An 18,569-nucleotide genomic window follows, 5' to 3' on the forward strand; every position below is an offset into this window, starting at 1 on the left:
GAAGTTACAGTCCGATTACAGTAAAATTCAATAGGGTGTTACGAGGCAGCTAGACTTATGAGTTGACACTAATTTTGTGGAAATCGGGTCAGCCCTCTCTGAGAAAAGTGAGTGAGTTCAAGTAGTCTTCGGAATATGTTCCTGTTCATAGCTGGATTTCACATTTTTAAACATAACAGGCAAAGTAATAGTCTGATTGCGAAACAAATCAATAGGGTCATATGGGGCAACTAGACCTTCCATTTGACACTGATTTTATGAAAATCGGTTCAGCCATCTCTGAAAAACATGAGTGAAATTAGGTAGTTTTCAAAACACGTTTCTTGTCATAACTTTCGAACCACAAGTTCAAATCGGTTGTGTAGTTTTAGAGATAATGATGTTTCATGATTTTTACATTTTGATACATAACCTCTAAACTCAGAATCCGATTACAATGAAATTTAATAGGGTCTTATGAAACAACGAGACCTTTCATTTGCAATTAATTTCATGAAAATCGGTCCAGCCATCTCTGAGAAAAGCGAGTGAGAATAAAAATCTGCACATACACACACACATACACACACACATACACACACACATACACACACACACACATACATACAGAAAATTCTCAGCTCGTCAAGCTGAGTCGATTGATATATGCCATTCGGCCCTTTGGAGCACTTTTATACTTTCGGTTTTGCAAGTGATTGCTATACCTTTCTAGGAGAAAGGCAAAAACCGTGTGAAAAAAGACTGTAATCGAATCAGAAAACAAATTGTTTTTATTTTCATATTTTTTTTTTACTTCACCAATTGAGTATTAAATTAGCTCTTGTTTTTATGGCGGCTTAGTAATTTCTGAGGACTGGTTTACCTCGAAAATTGAAATTTCTTGCTGCTAATAAACCTCGTTTCAAGGTATGTTGGGAATCATATATGTGAAAGAATTCTACCTTTACCATATAATTACACGAAAATCCCTTTTTCATCTCTATTTTTCTCATTCTCACTCTTTTACTTGGCCGCTCAGCTTTAACCTATTAATTCCATCAATTCTTCTGACATTCTATGACTATGCATTTCACACGTCAAAGCTGAATTTTAAGCAGTTATTTAATTTTTTTTAATTTAGCTAAACTGTAATTGACGAAGTTCTTGTAACGGATGATCTCTGTGGACTCTGCTTATATAGCTTTTTAAAGGAATATGGTAGCACTGAAAAACTATTATGTTCGTCACGAGGGTGATGATGGATTTTGTAATTATTGATGTAGTATAAAATAAAAAAGAGTAGTCTACGAAGGTTTGAAAATCGCGCGCGATGATCAGATATGAAGGACTGAATTTAGAAATTTAATCATTTGAGATGGAGAATACCTTTATTATTTTATTTTGACATTATCAAGATACTCGTCAGAGTAATCGGAACGATTTTAGTTCTGTTGGTTGTCATTGGACATTGGTTTCCTAGCCGGTCTAGGATATTTTCGAGTTGGAAATATTTTCGACTTCCCTAGGTGGGGGCTCTCTTATAAATCACATCGAAGTTGACAGCTGGACTTGTGCTTTGCTTGCTGATCACGGCAGGAATGGCCTCGTCGGGATTGTATCGACTTTGTGGATGATTACACTGGATGTTGGCTTAACTCAGATGCAATTAATGTCTTTTGGCTGACAGTTGCAAATAAATTGATACCGACAACGCTTTGTCGATGAATTACTTGATTTTTGACGAATATTTTCTCTATTTGAATCGCTGCAAAGCATTGGATCAATTGTGAAGAAAATTATATCTGTGATGAAAACCAGTTCGTTTTGTTTGCTTATCTGGTTTAATTGTTTTATAATAATTATCTTGTAGATAAATCGTCTTTCTCAAACCTTTGTAGGGGTAAGAGGTGGGACCATCATCATCATCATTCTTCATCACAACCCTGCGCTCCACCAACTATTTATCCAAAGCTCTTTCTATTCCCAATAAACCATCGGCTCAACTTCGCACCTCCTCCACTCTCTCTCCATCACTTTATTTTCACAACACTTTTCAACCCTGCCTTTGGAAAGCTTCGTAGCTGCATGGTTACAGAGGCCGCCTCGACAAGCGAATAGTCATAGGTTCGAATCTTAGTAGAACCAAGCCATTCGTTGGCAAAAAGAACTTTAAGTATGGGTTTATTCTCAGACTCTTCCACACAAAATCTTCTCTCCAGACTTAATAACCACTGGTCTAAAGCTTCGATTATATCATAGGCACTATAGCACGTTATACGCTGTTAGAGTTATAACTTGCCGGAGGACATGATAGAGTCGATAAGAAAGGAAGTAGGTTACTGAGTCTGAATAAGAAGACAAAAAGCACAAACGACACGGAGCAGGTTACTTCTCAATAAGTAACACTGCAAAAAGGGTAAAAATAATAAAAACAAAAATGTGCGAACAGCAAAAGCGTCCGGACAATGCCACAAAGGATCAAAAACTATACTGGTCTCAGTGGGGTCCATACAAAAAAAACCCTGCCTTATAAACAAATAGATTTCAAAAACTCATAGGTGACATCCCTAACAGACGTAACGCAAAAATAATGTTTTTGACCCCCACCTGTATCAGTAACAAAACGTGACGTCACCACCTTCCCCCTCATAAAAATTACGTAACGCAGAAGAAGAATTTGCTCAACGAAAATGCTCGTCTTTTGATATTTTTTGTTACATAAAAAAATTGCAATTTTTCGTCAAAAAATCTTGTTTTTTTTTTTCAATTATAGTTTAAAAGCATGATGTCTAAGAATAAATTAATGCATGGATTTTGAAAAAAAAAATGTTGAGGATTCCAAAAATATCAATTTTGAGCGACAGTGTTGCCAGATATATTGTTTTTGCAATTGAAAAATTGAATTGCGTTTTTCGGCAAATGAGTATATTTTTATTTCAAATTTAACATTTCCATCGTGCTTCGGACAAAATTTTACATAGAAAACACTTATCACCTCGTGGTTTTATGAGCAAAACTCGAGTTATAGCATTTCCTACTATTATTCTGCTAATACCTCTGAAACTGGCTTGATTATGGATATGATGCAATTTGACGAAAATTATTCAATAAATCCAAAAAACAAAAACAATTTTGACCGACAGTATTGCCAGATATATTTTTACAGTTGAAAAAATATATCGAAATTTTTGGGCAATAAGTATATTTTGACTTCAAATTCGTTAATTGCATCGTTTTGCTGAGAAAAAATTACCTGGAAAACAACGTGTTACGTAAAGGTATTATGAAAAAAACTCGAGTTACAGCATGGCCATTTTAAATTAAAAAAATATATCACTATCACAGGGAATTTTTGAATGTGTTTCACTTTTCTATACCACTTCCCACTAACCGAAAATCGCCATCTTGGATTTGAAAATGGCATCAGACATTCGATCCCGTCTCTTGAAATCAACTTCTGGCCTACCGACATAATCAAGGGCTCGAAAAACGTTCTTCTAATGTACACACAATCTAGATACTCTTTTTCTGGTGCTGACCCTTCCCCTTCTCAATATTTCTCTTTCCACTTCCTTTATACAAAGAACACGTAAGCCAAGTTTGGTGGAAAGCGATTCAGGCATTTAAGAGTTGGAGCATGCAGACAAAACTTGTCTTTTATACAAATATATTTTTAATTTCGAATTTTTCAAATACCGTGCTGGATCGAAACCCGTACAGTATCGAAATCCGTACACCTTGATGTTTTTCTTCAGTTTTAAGCATTATAAAAGTGGAAATTCATATGATAGTTACATGCACATATCCGTTGAGTTGTTGGCCTTCTGTTGAATTAAACTATGCGCCAGTAGGCAGGCCATGAAATAAAAATATTAAAAATGAAAAATCAATCGTGTATCGGTTTCAGTTGTCATTTCGTTGTATCGTTAGAGAATTTACTAAGGAAACGTTCTTCAGATAAAAACGATTTTCAAGTGGGATATAAGTGTTTTTCTCTGTGAATCTTTTTAAAATTGATGGAAAAGGTAAGTCTTTGTCATTTTCGAACTGTATATTGCCTAATAAATAATGTAAGTTGTATTTATTCAACAAAAACTGTGCCCTACGGATTTTGATTCTTTTTATTTGCTTGAATCGAAATCCGTACAGCGTGTGTATCATGCATATATTGTTGAACTTTCTTCTTGTTTTCAGCATATAATGGAAGAAAACAAGTATAAATATACGGCAAACAATTTTAAACGAGCTGTGACTGAGGTGCGCAAGGGAAAGTCGTACCGGGAAGCTTCGAGAGGTTCCGGCGTTCCGGTTACTACGAAACGCCACGAAAATTGCACTATTTCAGCTGATATCAAAAATTTGAAAACCGTGTGAAACTTTAGGAGCCAGTTGATCCTCAAATATACTTTTTCAGTAATTTAAAGATAAATTATAAGTAAAGGATGTTCATTTTTGTACTTCTTCATCTATACGGAGTTTAGTTTATTGTTGTATGGACTTTGATCCAGTCTTTATCGCGTGTGTGCGGATTTCGATTCAAAAGTGTACGGGTTTTGATTCAGACAAAAAACTGTGTACGGATTTCGATTCAAAACATGTTCTATTTAAACATGATTTTTTCGAGTTTCGGAGTGATTTTATTCATTTTGCTGGAAAATAGTGATAAAATATAAGTAGACCTATAACTGAACATGTCAGTTTAAAGCAATATGTGATTTCTTGATTTTATATTGACCGTCGAAGATTATCATGTGCTTAGGTGTACGGTTTTCGATCCAGCACGGTATATATGGTTAACGATCCTGGGTTTTTCGGTACGTTTATGAATTGAAAAGCTACATGTTGGTGAGCTGAAGGCCTAAACTGAACTGATATATTATGTAACTCGAAATGATCAACAGCTAAGGTTGTTAACGTGCATTTCGTTCTAGTGCTATTGCATCGACAAGCAGCGCGAACAGATGTCGATATAATTGAATCTTACTTATATGTTTTTTATTCCTTTTTTTTATTTTTCTTCAATATTTTCCAATATTTTGTAAACAGCTTTTTAATATTGTTTTTACCTACGTTTTGTTTATATTCTCTCTAGTTTTTTTGTTTTATTTTTATTTTCATTTTTTTTATTGATTTCCTTTCATAAAAAATAGAAAACTCGAAAAATAAAAATAAATAAATACACGAAATAATACATTTCTTTATGGGTTGCAACACTTTTTCAGACACCAGACCTTCCTTTCCACCCCAAATGGTTGCGTGTTTTATGGAGACAAAAAAAATTTTATGACTGAGAGAAAAAAATGGAATATAATTGTGTCGTATATAAACTTGTCCAGTAAATTTGTCAGTGTCAGTGTCCAGTAAATTTGTAGACAGTAGTTTTGCGCTTCCAGAAAAATACACTGTACACTGTAAGACAAAAATATTGAAAATAAAAATATAATTTCAAACTGAAAATGTTAAAAAAAACACTTTTTGAAAATCAGAGTTTTTTCTACGAAAACAACGCGTTATTTGCTAAACAATGATGAAAAATTTGAAAAATAAAATTTAGGTGGAATAGATTTCTCAGTTAAAAAACAGAATTTATTTTTCAAATTTTTTACGGCGAATTTTGGTTTTTGAATAACAAAATTATTATCTACAACTGTCCACCATAAAACTGTTTGTGCTCTAAAAGTATTTTTATAATTATTAGGCACTTGTCTTAGGAAAAATATCCCGTTGAAGCAAAAAACTTAGTGCTGACAAGTAAACCCAATTGAAGGAGCCGAGTCCCTATTAATGATTAAAATATTTTTAGAGCCAAAACAGTTTGTTTTATCGATACAGATTATTATCTTTTATTATCAGATGTTACTAATAATATTTGTTATCACCAGTACCATTTTCACATAAACCCTTTTCACAAATTAGTCATAATTCGAAAAAAAAAGTATCAATAGTACAAAGTGACAGCGTCAGCCTATAGAAGAATCTGTGCAAAGTTTTAGCTAGATGAAAAATGGTCGATTAAAATGTTCGCTCGATTTTTTTGTAGAATTGCACAATTGCATCACACCAATGGCACTTTAGATTTTCTTTTTTAGTAGTTTTATAACTTCAAATAAACAATTTCGGGGTGCTAAGAAGTGCCATCGGTGTTATCACAAAAGTGGCACCCGGTAAATGAGAAACAATTATATTTCAAGGACTTCTAGGGCCACTTTTCTATCGCTTGGAGAAACTGAAAAACTGAACTCACAGATTTCCTGATTTGCAAGGTAAAAAAAATCGTCATTGCTTCAAGAACGTGTTTGTAATTTGTACTCGAGCTAGTGTATTTCATAACACGCACAACTTTTGTCTGAATACCTCTTAAAAATGCAAGAAATGTAGGGATCTGGTGTTATCCCGATAAAACGACTTCATGGGACTTAGAAATTCCCGAGCTGGGCCAACGGTGAGTTTTCCAGCCCAAAAAAATAGAACAGTAAGCTTGAAAAGAAAGGTCATACTTACACACAAGCACGGATATGAATGATAAGCGTATCACTTACTTCAATAGTGATACTGCCAAAAATATGAAGTGCGGAGTACAGAAAACGAAGTCATTGGTTATGCCGATGACGTAGTTCTTATTGTTAGGGGAAAATGTGATGCAACTCTTTCTAGTCGAATACAAACGGCTCTTAAAACCCCCTCCTAGTGGTGTTTGGAAGAAATGCTGAACAATAACTCCACAAAAACAGTCATTATAGCATTTACTTTGCGAAGAGTGCATTCAATCACTCCTCCATTACTGAATGGGGTAAGACTGAGTTTCAGCAATCAGACCAAATATCTTGGAATCATTCTGGATAAAAAGCTGAACAACTAGATTACGCTATCAAAAAGGCAACTACAGCGATCTGGGCTTGCAGTACACTGTTCGGTGAGATCTGGGGGTTAAACCCACAATTAGCACTCTGGTCTTATATCACCATTGCTGAGTTTTGGACTATGGCAAAAAAATTAAAAAAATAGTTCTTAACTCATTGTTTTTAAACAATATGAATATAGTATCTTCCAGACAATTGTCTAGATTGATGCCACTAACAAATTTGTAGAACACAGTGAAGGCCTCGGAAATAGGAAAAAATTTGTTTCATTGTAAAATGTGTTTTGACAGGTCTTTTTTAATAAAACCTCTCTAAGTCATTTTGAATAAGAGATACGAATTTCGTGTTTTCGGCAAAGTTAGTCGTATTGGTTTTACCTATAACTTTATCAAAGACATCAACCCTGTATCTCGATGAAACAGAAAATAGATTTTGCTTCTCCCTTTTGGGGAGATTAATCACAAATCTCATAGCTCCAAAAGATGTAGGGGGTCATAGCTATTAATTTTGCTGAAGACGTCATAATTTTATATCCAACTTACGTGGAGTTATCAATTAAGCGCGTCAAAATGAACTTTTTGTGCAGTGGGGCAAATTGGCCCTCATAACTCTTTAATGGTTGTTTTCCCAGTGTTCATGTCTTTAGCAATGTTGTTCAGCTTAAAAATATCTCTATGAAAAATGTAAATATTAAAGTAGCTTCAATTTTCTTCCTAAAGATGGTGCTGACATTCATCTTCTGAATAAGTGGTGCTAGCCATTTTGTTTCTTCGGGAAAATGGTTCATATCATCAATTGACATAAAGTTGTCAAAAACATTGAAATTGTAGAATTGACTGTTAACGAGATATAAATCATTATTATTTGGGAGAACCTGCATTTTGTAGGGTGGTTAAAATGATCAAAATATATATTTTTTTCAATTTTATCAAATATTGGACCCCAACTTCTCCTACCTTACGATGTACTAAAACATGCGCATTCTTCCCAACCGATGCTTGATTCTTGGTCTGTTGGCATCCTAGTTCCTGCAAAATATCGATTTCGGATCAAATTTCGGAAAAAAAATCTTAGGTTTTGTCCAAGCTTTTGTATGGGGTTGCCACAGTGTGCGGCGTAGTTAGGGTAGTGAAGGTACTAACCGACTGGAGAAGTCTACAAGCGACAGACTACACCTGTTTGTTTGCTACCATTCGAGAAAATAGAAACCACGCAGTCGACAATCTTCGACAACACTCAATCCCCGAATGCAACCCTGAAGAACGGTACACTGCAAAATGGTCCAGAAACTCAAATTGAGGAGAAATTTGGGTCTAGAGCTCTATAGCAATATTTTAGAGAAAAACTTTTTTCTACAAAGTTGTTACATATGATAAAGCGCTCATTGAAAAATTATCAAATCAAAAAACTTGTTCTACAATGTTATAGCTCCATTAATTTTTGGTAACTTTGTAAAAAAAGTATTTCTCTATCTTTGAAAACAACCGATTCATGTTGAAAAAACACATTCTGCGCTCCAACTTCTTTATTTCCAGTTTCACCGTAAAACTGTCTTTGGACGACTTTAAGAGCAATTTGCAATGCTGATATCGTAAATATCTCAATTCTACTCAAAGTTATTAATGTTTCTCATAAAAATATATGCGTTTTTCAATTGTTTGTCATTCTTTTTGGGGCAAACATAAAAAATATCTTTTGGTCTCATTTTGAAGGCCATACATGACTCTATAAATGGAGGAATTTTTGAAAATATGTTATTTTTGAAATTTGAGTAAATTTAATTTAAAAACATGACAAATATTTCAATAATTTTATACATTATGCATATAAAAACACGCGTTATATATTTTTGGTATTTTTTTCTCATAACTAGAAATAATTACCTTTTATTCGATCAGAAAGATCGTAAATCGATCAACTGGTTCAATAGTTATGCATTTTTTGAAATAAAAAAAAAGAAAATAGCCGTTTTTATGGTCACCCTATTTCGAAGCTAGTCCCCCTAACAACCGAACGAAAAAATACGGGTTTGATTATTTTCAACATAGATCCATCCCTGTGCGATGAGCACAATTGAAGCACTTTGCTTGACCAACTTCGATATAGGGTGACCATAGAAAAACGATTGTGTTCGATGTATTTAATTAAAAAAATACTTTTTGAACCAGTTGGTCGATTTTCAGTCTTTTTGGATCAAATTAAAAGTAAATATTTCTAGTTATAAGAAAAAAAATCAAAAAAATTAATCTGCGTGCTTTTATATGCATAATATATAAAATTATTGAAATTTTTGTCATGTTTTTAAGTTGAATTTACTCAAATTTAAAAAATAGCATATTTTTAAAAATTCTACCATTTATAGAGTCAAGTATGCCTTTCAAAATGAGACCAAGAGATATTTTTTATGTTTGCCCCAAAAAGTATGACAAGCAAATGAAAAATGCATATTATTTTGATGAGAAACTTCAATAACTTTGAGTAGAATTGAGATATTTGCAATACCAGTATTGCAAATTGTTTCTCTTAATAAGCTCTAAAAGTCGTTCAAAGACAGTTTTAAGGTGAGTCTTGAAATAAAGAAGTTAGAGCGCAGAATGTGTTTTTTCAATATAAATCATTTGTTTTCATAGATAGAGAAAAACTTTTTTTACGAAGTTACTTAAAGTTAATAGAGCTATTACATTGTAGAACAAGGTTTTCTTCTATCTACAAAGATAAAAAAAAGTTAGATACTTGATTGCATCGAAATTTTGGTCACCCTAATTTTTGATAATTTTTCAATAAGCGCTTTATCATATGTAACAACTTTGTAGAAGCAAGTTTTTCTCTAAAACATTACAATAGAGCTCTAGACCCAAATTTCGCCCTAAATTTGATTTCTGGACCATTGTGTAATCTCGAATTGCAGCTGGAGTTTATAATTATAAGTTAGATTAAGTTCGCTTGGCATTGGTACATTCCTAAAGGGGGGACCCTACTCTGGAAAGTTGAAAAATAAATAATCATTCAATCATTTAACAGAATTTAGGTCGCCGGCATGTTAGGTAAAGATGCCAGATCAGGTTTTGATTTTATTCTCTCTTGGCTCACTGTGCAAATTCCGTTTCTGATCTACTCTCATCTTCCCACTTACGATCAGTACCAATGAAATCGTTCGATAGGTCACCCTCACCGGATCACCGTATTGTTTCTCTCCTCCGGAACGAAAGTCTTTTGTTAATTTAACAAAACACGCTTTGCAGTGGAAGAAATTAAAACCTCCCAAAGGAGCTTCCCTAGGTATCCAAGGCGTCGAGTCAAGGGTCCGAACACCGAGTATTTTAGAATTTCACAATTTTTATTTTCAACAATTTTGTGATTTTAGAGTTTCAGAGTTTTGGATTTTTGGATTTTGTGATTCATAAATAGGGTATAACTGCCTTTAATGGACCACTTTTTGCACAAATTTTGCAAGAAAAAGTGTGAATCATTATGTATAAACATGAAGTAACATGTTTATCATCTTTTCTGCATGAAAAACAACTACATAATACCTCTATATTCTCATAATAAAAGAAATAAATCATCGCTTCAGTTTCCTTTAATGGGCCACCGTTTCCTTATTTGGACCACAACAATTTCCTAATTTGGGCCAGGTCTAAATAATACATCTCTTCAACCGTAGCTGCCGCTGATGAAACTAACTCTGGCTTACGCACTGAGAGTTCTGGATCTAGATCAACTGTAGACTGTACCCGTTTTTTCGTAAGAGGGAATCCTTTACGTGCCATCCGAGTTATCCAGCGAACAATTGAATCCTCTTCCGCGGCAGTCAATGCAGTTTGTTTACCTTTTCGTGGTTTTCCTGACCACTTGCTGCTTGCACGGAACATTACGATGGATCGTGGAACATTGGAGCGCCTGCAAACTTCTTTAGTCGAAACAAGATCATAACAAATTTATGATAACTATGGTAACTATGATTCGCGGCGCTATTTCGATGATAGCTCTTGTTTGAAATGAAGCATGCCGGAATAAGGAAAACAGTATTATTTCCTCCCACTATTTTTTTCGATATTTTAAGTGTTTTTCTAGTAAAGTTTATTGCTTACCTTTTAAAGACACTATTATCCTACCCGTTCATCGAAAATCTGATTAGTTTCGCTCGGAAAGTGTGATGTCAGTACAGTTTTTGGTAAAGCCATTTCCTATGAAAACGTTAACGAACCATGGCAAACCAGGTAGTTGTTTTTAAAAGACATTTTTTGCAGCTTTAATGAAGTATATTATAGCAAAGACATTTCTAATAAAGAACGTTATTGAAGTTGTCAAAGCATAAATCAAAATAAGTATATTTATAATGTGTCATTTGGTGTAAGAAGTTCAGGTGGTTCACTAAAGGAAGTGGTCTATATTAAGCAGATCTACCCTATTAAGGATTCGACTACTGTTATGTCTAATGACACATATGGTTTGACAGATGAGAGGGTAAAATTTAATCAATTGAGACAAAGTAATAAAGTAATAAGTAAGAAAAACGTTATCTTGTGGATAATTTATGTTTTTCCAATATTCATATTTTGAAATTTATGGTGACTAGTTCGAAAATGTTGGATTTCAAGATTTAAAAACTTTGGACTTCGGTGTTTCGAGATTTTAAGGGTTTGACGATTTTTTGAATTAAAATTTTGCTGGAAACTCTGGTGGATTGCGCCATGGTAAATCCTTTGGGGCCAGTCTAAAAAAAAAACGCTTCTGGATGCGCTTAATTCTCATACTAATACTATAGGAGCAGGTTTCTTGATAAGACGAAATATAAAGGCTTACGGAATAATAATTGATTTTTTCAAATGTCGGATGAATTTCCTATTTTCTTGATAAAAATTTTGATTACAATAATTGACTTCCACTTAATCTGCGTTGAACCGGATCAATTTACAAACAGTCGGCAAAAGCTGAGTATTGATTCGAAGCAGCAACAAAAACCAACCGATGAAGCAAGCAATTCTGAACCGAATACCAGTGAGGCACAGTCCACGCGTGGCACTTAATTCCTGCTGTTTCAATTTCAATCTTACCGATCATCAAACGAAACAACAACACCAACAACTGAACCCTCAATTATCCCATCGAGCAATCCACTTCACACCTTGGCCACGCGCGGCATCTGTGGCAGGCAGGCGGGGCGCAATGGGGCCAATTTGCAGATCTTTCTCTGTTGTGACCTTCGACAGTATAGACAGTATATTGTAGACCAATTCGTGAAACGGCAGGTACAACATTCCTCTTCAAGCTCAAGCCGTACGAGTACGAAACCGAAAATGTCCTGCTCCGTGGCAAGTCTGCAAGTATCCAGTATTCATCACCATTCAGCAGTCAAACGTTCCCGAACCTGGAGAAGCACAGGATAGACCGACCTTCTGAGAGTCGAGCCCCGAAAAAAAAATGCCGGCCGGTGCGAAGCGGTTTGTTTTGCTCCTGTTTCCATTCTGGCCGAACATTCGTTTACTTTTCCGCCTGCGGGTTTTTGGGCTGTCTGTGATAGCGTGTGCTTTACTTTTTTCGGCAGAATTTACCGCGACAAAGTAGCGGAGAGGAGAAGAGGGAGCAGACGAGTTCAGACGTCAGACAGAAGCCAGACATGATTGGGGTGAGCTTTTCTCACTTCCGCGCTTTCCCGGATTCCCTGGCCCGGCTCGGCTAGAGAAGCGTCTGCTGCTTGCTAGCTGGTACGTACGTCCGTTTCCGAAAAAGCGGAGCAGCCGAAAATTATACGAGACACAGAGAACGACAGGAGAGGAGGTTTTGGGGGTGCGATGACACAAGGGCTCTACATCCACTGGCCCCCGTTCCGTTGTTGTCGGTCTGTTGATGATGAAACTCCGGTGAGCGCTGCTCGTGTGTTTGCTTTGGGTTTGGGTAGACAATTTTCGTAAACAGCTGCCAAACAATAACGGGTGAAGGGGAAGGGAGGAAAGTGACGACGGGTCGGAGGAAGTGTTCGGTACAAAAGGCACCGTGTTTCAGAACTATTTTCGGCAACAGGTCCAACAATTGTGAGGATTTCTTTGACGAGCTGCACCCTGTACATGGGAGGACAATTTTCGTTTTAGGATTGAAAAGAGTGTTGTTGAAATGATAATAATATTTGTTAAAGTATAGTAGGTTACAGTCAACATCCAAACTTGCTGTTACTGAGTGATTATTACTGCACATTACTCGTAAATATAATTTGCAATCATATGTGTGTATCAGAACCATTTCATGAAATAACTGTAGAGCTTCGATACCGTATTGCCATGGAGGCGCATGGCCGTTTGTAAATAAGCAACGCCAAAGTAGTGATAGTTTTGCTGTAATTTTTTCTAATAATATACTAAATTTTTCGCAATGTATCGTTTGCGATTTAATTTTTTCATAGCAATTTAAAGCTTTTAATTGTCCAAATAATTGATTCTGTGGAATATTTCGGTATTCAATCGCTTAAAGTGATAACCTGCATACATTGAAAGAGTTTTGTGTGGCAAAGCAAAGCCTTGGTGCTGCATCCCGATTCGGAAATCGACCATCTGTTTATTGTAACAGACTTCGCAGCCAACTGTTAAGAGTACAGGACAATTGCGGGGCTGTAGTTGACCCAGGACTCGGATGAGTGGCGTCTTTACGGACGGATGTTATGGCCACCAAAATTGGGTGCTCGCGGCGGGATGAACTTTCAGACGATGCCACGCTGGAAAGTTTCAGTAGCGATTTTTGCCGTTGCGGCTGAGTCACGCAGTGAATCGTAGAGCTCTCGAAGATAGTCCAAGCCCCGATGAGATACGAAACTTCGCAAGGTAAACAGCGGTGGTGAGGCCCCCTACTAGTTCGAGGTGGACCGCCTTTGTACTGAAACACACGGAGACGGCGATGTATGCCTTCTGAGTTGCAGCCTTCCGGTGAACGGGCTTCAAAAAACCGGGCCGCAGCAGTCCACACCAGCGACAGTGAAAGCTCGAGAGGGAGTTGTACGGGACTTTAAGTTTTGGTTCGAAAACAGCGAATGCAATTTCGGAACGCGAAATTTGTGATATGTAACTGCTATTTGTCGTGAATAAGAGTGATTCTCAGGGATAATCATGGGAAGTTGTACAGCGTACGATTCTCCAGCGAGATTAAACCGGCCACCAACTCGTAGTAGGCCGAGCTGGTCTAGGAACGGGTTGAGTAGCTTCAGCGATGAACTAGAAGGAACAGCACGATGGTTAACAAGCGCATTTATCTCCAAAGTGAATGACTCCCGTTGAATACCTCGCACCTATACCTGCCTCTTGCAGATCCTTGACGTTAAGTATCGCATCACGCAGTATGTCGTTATCCACAACATCCTCCAGTAACACGAGTGGATGGATGGATGCGGTTGACCGTGCTCTGTTACCACGAGTACGTTCTTCTTCTTCTCCAGCAGTTCATCCGAAGGCTGCTCGTACTCCAAATGCCGGATGTTGATCACCTTCGTCGTGCACCAGTTGCTGTAAGCACCGTGTAGGGAGGAACGGCGATCCCGAAAGTGACCCTAGACGTACGTTGAAATTGTTTCCGATGGCGAGAATCCGGTTGTACCATCACCTGCAGGTACATCTTCTCGATGTTAGCAACGACAAGCAAATCGAATAGTCGGTCCCGGATCACAAGACTCGTCATGAGGGCATCGTTGAGTGAGTGATTTGATGTCGTCTTGCTCTTCGTGTGTCAGCTTCGGCAGATTGGAATTGTTGTTGACGGCTGGTCCTCCCTGACCTTTTTGATGACCAGGGAGTCCATCGGTACCGAATGATCCGAAACTTGAGAATTTGGGATATTGACTCTCTATCTGGGTAGCTTCAGAAGCTCGCACAGCCTCTATGAGATAATGATTTGCCTGCGATCCGCTGTCCAGAAGCGCTCTCGCAACCACCCATTGCAATCCTTCACCGATACCAAAGCCGTCGACAGGAATATGTACACCTGCTCCGAATCTGCTGACATATTGGCCACGTAGATTGTGGCCACCGAACTTTGAAGGGACTGCCGAGGTGGTTCCACATTTAAGAAAATGATCGTGATAATAATCGCGATAATTTGCAAGAATGTGCTCGCACAGCTCCGGTGTTTGAGTACGAGCAACACTAGCGATACATACAAAGTAGTTCAGATTTGGGCTTATTAAATGAGCTATCGGCTTGCTGAAACAATGAGTGTGAGTGATAATTTACATACTTGGTTGTAGGAAAGTACACGCCGGATTCTTGAATTTTAGTACCATAAAATTCACAAATTTCATAATTCTAAAAAAAATTCTAAAATTCTAAAATCCTCGAATCCTCGAATTCCAAAAGGCCTAAAATTCTGAGAATTTACGATCCTGTAGACCTCACCCAGCAAACAAATTGGTTCATATAACTCGCGCTCAGCTCTGTTAAGTGAGCCCTTATTTGGTAAAAAATGACCATATAAGATGCATGAAATGCGCCTATGTGTACAAATCTGGAGGCCATATACGCACATTGTAAGAAAAAGTTGGTTACGATTTTTTATAACTTCGCATGCTCTCATAAATAACCCCATTTGAAATATTAAATTGCATTCTATACGACTTAGAGGATTGACGCATTTTACAATTTTGTATGACACGTTAAATGGCTTCATATATAACCTGATATTGCGCTTTATAGGATTTAAGTTTTATACGATATAAACGAATTTAATATTTGCATTTTATGTAATTTCAAACTTGACATGCACATTTGAACGACTTAAAATTAACATCCTTATACGACTTCTGGTTTGCTGGGCAAATCCTACTTAACATTAACATCTCTAAATCGAAAAATCGCAAACTCTCAAATTCCCAATCTCCCGAAATCCCGAGATCGAAAAGTAATAAAATAATAAAATAATTAAAATCCTGCAATCCTAAAATCCCAACACTTGAAATCCTCAAATCCCAAACTCTTAAAATCCTTTAATACTTAAAATGTAAAAATCCTAACATCTCATAATCCTCAATTTCTGAAATTCCGAACTCCATAAAATCTTCTAATCCCAGATTCCGAAATCCTCCAAAATACAAAAATGCTAACATAAAAAAAAACTCAAAGCTCTGTATTTCCCAAATCTAGTTCCTGAAGTCCTTGAATTTATGATCACATAATTTTTAAATCACTCAATCATGAAATTCTAAAATCTTGAACCTTTGCAAGACGGAATCCTAATATCATTTAATTCCCGTGAGATCCCATTATTTTGATTCCAAAATTTTACAATTCTCAAAATCCCACAGTCATTGGTTCTAAAGTTCCCAAGTCTGGGAGTCCTGATATTATGGAATGTCTAAGTCCTAAATTCCTGAAATGCTTAAATCAGAAAACCATCAAATCTGAAAATCCTAGAATCCTTATCATGTAATCGTCAAAGCTTCCTTTTATTTCAAAATTCCAAAATCCTCAGATCCTAATATCTTTAAATCTCAAAGCTTTAGAATCCTAAAATCACAAAATTGACGAACCCTGAAATCATGAAATCCTAAAATCTTGAAATTTAAAGAAATTCTGAACCCCAAAATTCTGAAACCTCAAAACAGTAAAATCCTAAGATCCTAAACTTCTTAGCTCCCATAATCCTGAAATTCTTCAATCCCAAAGTCCTAAAAGCATAATCACGCCAAATGACCATTCCACAATGGTCCTGACACCGAATATAAGGGGATAGCAATATTTAGAGAAAAACTTTTTTTTCTACAAAGTTGTTACATATGATAAAGCACCTATTTGAAAATTAACGAACATTAGGGTGACTCATATTTTCGATGACATAAAGCATCTAACTTTATTATCTTTGTAGATAAAAAAAGTTGTTCTACAATGTTATAGCTTAATTAATTTTAGGCAACTTTGTAGGAAAAAGTTTTTCTCTATCTTTAAAAAAAATCAATTAAGATTGAAAAAAACACATTTTCGGCTCTTATTTCAATTCTTTGAACGACTTATCGAATATCTTAATTCAACTCAAAGTTTCACACTGTTTTGAATAAAACCTATGCGAAAATGCATACGCCTTTTTGGAAAATTAATCCTTCATATTTGAAAAGTACTCAGTTTGCTTATTCAAACACTTGTACAAAGAGTCATTCAAATCAAAAATAGTCGAATAAAATTTTGCGTGATGATCTGGAATGATCTGGAAATCATTTGGCGTGATTTATCTCTAAAATAAAAAAAAATAAAACTCAAAACTCTAAAGACAAACATTTACTTAATTCTGGACTACAAACAACCATCAAACGTAAGATTTTTAAAGTGCAAAACCCCAAAAATTCTGAAACCTCAAAATCGTGGAGCGCTTAGATTGCACTGGTCGACAAAAGCGAACAAAAAAATTCTGCCCTATACTCGAAATAGCTGCCCTAGAAAGATTAAAGATTTTTGAACATTTCTGTGAATTTTGGTGCCATTATCAAAACGCGTCAGCTTGTGTGAGAGTGTTGCATAGTTATTGCTCGCCGGTCCAGAAACCGAATTTAAGGGGAAATTTGGATCTAGAGCTCGATAGCAATATTTTGGAGAAAAACTTTCTTCCAAAAAGTTGTAACATATAATAAAGCGTCTATTTAAAAATTAGATTGCCCCAAACTTTCGATAAAATTTCGAAGAAAAAATTGTTCTGCAATGTTATAGATCCGTTAATTTTAAGCAACTTTGCAAAAAAAAGTTTTACTTTATTAAAAATAACCGATTTAGATTGAAAAAGTCATTTTTCGCTCTAATGTTTTTATTTAAATTTTCACATTTAAACTGTCTTTGAATGACTTTTAGGGCTTTTTAAGGGAAACAATTTGCAATTCTGATATCGTGAATATCTCAATTATACTCAAAGTTATTAATGTTTTTCATAAAAAATTATGCCTTTTTCATTTGTGTGTCGCTCTTTTTGAGGCAAACATAAATGGACTCAATTTTCAAATTAAATTTACTTAAATATCAAATATGCCATATGTTAGGAAATTTCGAATATGCCCTTCAAATTGAGACCAGGAAATATTTTTTATGTTTGCCCCAAAAAGAATGACACACAAATAAATGAGCCATATTTGTTTTATGAAAAACATTAATAACTTTGAATGGAATTGAGATATTATCGATGTCAGCTTTGCAAATTGCTTTTCTCGAAAAGCCCTAGAAGTTTTTCGAAGACAAGTTTAATGTGAAAATTAAAATAAGGTGTTTTTTTAATCTAAATCGGTTGTTTTGAGAGATAGAGTAAAACCTTTTTTCTGCAATGTTACTGGAAATTAACGGATATCTAACATTATGGAACAACTTTTTCTTCTATCTAGAATAAAAAAGAGATAAAAAGTTTGATAAAAAGATAAAATAGTTTGATGCTGGATTTCATCGAAAATTTGGGTCATTCTACTTTTCGATAACTTTTGAAAAGGTGCCTTTTTATATATAACAACTTTGTAGGAGAAAGTTTTTCTCTAACATATATTGGTATCGAGCTTTAGGTTTAATATTCCCCTTCACTCGGTTTCTGGACCATTGTGTAATGTTATATTTGAACCATAACTATAGACCGTTCCGATAATTATAATACACTTACGATCAACCGTCATTTCAAATAACGTGCAGTATTCAACCAAACGTTGGCTGCGTTCTGTTGTTTACATCCAAAAGAAACAGATGCTGTCATTTTTTCTAACATTTAGTGCGAAATTTTAAAAATGCGTGGCCT

At 35.7% G+C, this 18,569-nt stretch overlaps 1 protein-coding gene across 6 annotated transcripts in view; it reads left to right on the forward strand.

Annotated features, from left to right (window-relative positions):
* Nucleotides 1-18,569, forward strand: part of LOC129720725 (mushroom body large-type Kenyon cell-specific protein 1) — a 487,807-nt gene that overhangs the window by 204,142 nt on the left and 265,096 nt on the right. The gene's annotated exons all lie outside the window — the stretch shown is intronic.

The sequence above is a fragment of the Wyeomyia smithii genome, chromosome 1 (assembly GCF_029784165.1).
Source record: "Wyeomyia smithii strain HCP4-BCI-WySm-NY-G18 chromosome 1, ASM2978416v1, whole genome shotgun sequence".
NCBI lineage: Eukaryota > Metazoa > Arthropoda > Insecta > Diptera > Culicidae > Wyeomyia > Wyeomyia smithii.